The sequence below is a fragment of the Otolemur garnettii genome, unplaced genomic scaffold (genome assembly GCF_000181295.1).
Source record: "Otolemur garnettii isolate 467f Iridium unplaced genomic scaffold, OtoGar3 scaffold00112, whole genome shotgun sequence".
Classification (NCBI taxonomy): Eukaryota; Metazoa; Chordata; class Mammalia; order Primates; family Galagidae; genus Otolemur; species Otolemur garnettii.
Genome location: NW_003852507.1, coordinates 3,385,201 through 3,386,733, shown reverse-complemented (window position 1 = coordinate 3,386,733; position 1,533 = coordinate 3,385,201). Strand labels below are relative to the sequence as shown.

The following is a 1,533-nucleotide window of genomic DNA, read 5'->3' as shown; positions in this document are numbered from 1 at the left end:
GAGGCTAAGGCAAGACGATTGCTTTAGCTCAAGAGTTCGGCACTCTACCGAGGGTGACAAAATAAAACTCTGTATCAAAAAATTAAAAACAAAGGGACACCCTAGCTCAACATTCCCTTGAAAAGCCAAGAGCATCTGTTCCATTTATTGGGATCTTAGGAAAAGATCAGTATTTTCCTGCCACCTGGCCCTACACCCTGTTTTCTAATAACCTGAGACTGCTGACATTCAAGCCACCTGAAGCTCCCCATGGTCAACCATGCAACAGGCCTCAGGAACGGGGTTATGTTTGGGGGGTAGGGTGTGAGGTGCATTAACAGAAGCATGGGGTATGGAATGAGGGAGGTGAAGTTTCATTCATGAGACTGTATCTGGAGCAGTATGTTCCAGTCTTGAGTGTTACAGTTGAAGAGGAAGAGAGATAGACTGGAAGTGTATCAAAAAGAGGGTGCAGGAATGGGAAGCATTTAACATCATGTCATATTAAATAGGGCTGTTTCTCCTAGATACAACGTGGGCAGTGTCATAAGTGGAAGGGGCCAGATTCAAAGAGAATCTGAATAATACGGTTTGGTTTGTAGACAAGAAGGCAGGCGACGAGCATGGCCTGCATAATTCAGGAACAAACAGAATCCAAAACCACAGCTCCAGAAACTCAAGCACCCCTCTGGAAAGTTGCCTGCCTGGAACACGCAAATCAGACGGGCCCCGAGTTCCCGCGGGCGACGGCACGGCTAGCCCCCGTCCTTGACCTTCGGTCTCAGTGTCCGAGTCCAAGAAACAGTGAGGACAGTTCCCTCCCTGCGCGGTGCGGCTCGGGGAAAGGAGACCAGGGCCAGGACGGCGAACTGCGGCGCAGCTGGGACCAAGTGGCCGGCAAGGCTGGACACGGGACTCCGGCCAGCTCCGGCCGGCGCCCCACAGAGCTTTGGCCGGACCAGGCGTAAGGCGCGGCCGACCGCGGAGCCCGGGGGAGGGGAGGTACTGAAAGACGCCTGAACACAATCCTAAAAGGGAAAAAATGCTACAGCGAGGAGGGGCGGAAGAGCGTACGTGAACACGATCGACTTCCTACAGTCAAACCCCAACCTCAGGTCACAGGCACGGACGGGGTTCGAACCCGCGATCTTCGGTTTACGAGACCGACGCCTTACCACTTGGCCACCGCGCCTGACAGCCGAGCAGACGGTGGAAGCTCTCAGTGGAGGGGAGGTGGCGCAGGCGCGGGAAGGGCAGCGCCCGGCCCCGCCTCCCGCCCGGCCGCCTTCCAGACCCTCCCGCCTGCCGGGTGCCGGCGGTCTGAGCGCAGCTCCCGCCCAGCGCAGGGGCTCTCCCGCGCCGGCCTCCAGTCCCCTGCCTTCTGCCCCCAGCCCTCTGCTTTCTGCCTTCGGCGACCAGCCGCCTGCGAGACCCGAACCGGAGGCGACCAGAGCCAGGCCCCGCCCACACCCGCCTCTAGCACCGCCCAGGGGTCCGGTGAGCACCAAGAGCCGGCAGCTGAGCGGCCGCCCGGGAAGAGGCCGGCGGCAGTGA

The 1,533-nt window shown here is 58.8% G+C and overlaps 1 non-coding gene across 1 annotated transcript; it reads right to left on the bottom strand.

Annotated features, from left to right (window-relative positions):
- Window positions 1-1,099: 1,099 nt before the first annotated feature.
- TRNAT-CGU lies at window positions 1,100-1,171 on the bottom strand. The gene has a single exon. It is a non-coding gene; the product is annotated as a tRNA-Thr (tRNA).
- Between the last annotated feature and the right edge of the window lie 362 nt (window positions 1,172-1,533).